Here is a 1291-nt window from a genome sequence, read left to right on the forward strand (position 1 = left end):
AGAATAATATCATTTTAATGAGGTGCTTAAGATGCGAGGTGTTGGAGCGTTGGGCTAGTTGATGGCAATATCTCCACCTGGTACTCCGCTAAATGCGGGTGGTTGGCAGGTGTTCTCGTGTAGTTTGCTCCTCCTTTCCTTTCAAACACCTTTCTCTTTTTTTTTCCCTTTTGTTACTCTCTATTAGCAACTCCTCTCATCTTCGGCACTTGTATGGCCTAATTGTGTTGTGGTTCATGGCGAGTGCTCTGATGTGGTTTGCTCCTTCTTTCCTATCAAACATCTATCGTCTTTATATCCCCTCCTTTTTTATGTTAGTTTCACTCTTGTAACACCCCTGATCTTCGGCTAGCGCTCATATGACCTTATGCAGTTGCGAGCGCCGTAAAACCTTCTACTATTTTATTTTTTTTAATCTTCGACACTTATATGATATTATTGTTGCAAGTGCCGTAGAACACTTACTAAAACTTACTCTTACTAAAGACTTAACCAAAAAGAAAACCGAGATTGAAGACCGAGCGTCTATTCTTGCATACCCGTGCTCAGGGTTTGAACTCACATCACAGACGAGCATGGCGCTTTAAAACTTAGCTGGCGGTGTAGCGGGTAGCCGTGTGCCGCTGCCGCCGCCTCACCCAGGAGACCCGGGTTCGGTTCCCGTGCGGGGAGAAGTTTTCTCGAGTCTGTCCGTCGTCTAGGGAGGAGATTGTGTCCCTCTCTCAGCCCGGGCTGGACGTGACGGGCGGGGCGGGCTATGGGAGCAGCATTCAGCATCTCTCCTTACACGGACTGCCCTTTGGGGGACCGGTTCTCTGATACCGGGTGGCCATTGGGGGATCGGTTCTCTAATACCGGGTGGCCATTGAGGGATCGGTACTCTAATGCGGAGTGCCCATTGGTAGATCGGTTCTCTAATATGGAGTGTCCATTGGGGGGATCGGTTCTCTAATACCGGGTGCCCATTGGGGGATGGGTTCTCTAATACCGGGTGCCCATTGGGGGATCGGTTCTCTAATGCCGGGTGGCCATTGGGGTAATCGGTTCTCTAATACCGGGTGGCCATTGGGGGATCGGTTCTCTAATGCCGGGTGGCCATTGGGGTAATCGGTTCTCTAATACCGGGTGGCCATTGGGGGATCGGTTCTCTAATGCCGGGTGGCCATTGGGGTAATCGGTTCTCTAATACCGGGTGGCCATTGGGGGATCGGTTCTCTAATGCGGAGTGCCCATTGGTAGATCGGTTCTCTAGTACCGGGTGCCCATTGTGGATGGGTTCGGGTCGGGTCGG

The sequence above is a fragment of the Aplysia californica genome, unplaced genomic scaffold (genome assembly GCF_000002075.1).
Source record: "Aplysia californica isolate F4 #8 unplaced genomic scaffold, AplCal3.0 scaffold01731, whole genome shotgun sequence".
Taxonomy (NCBI): Eukaryota; Metazoa; Mollusca; class Gastropoda; order Aplysiida; family Aplysiidae; genus Aplysia; species Aplysia californica.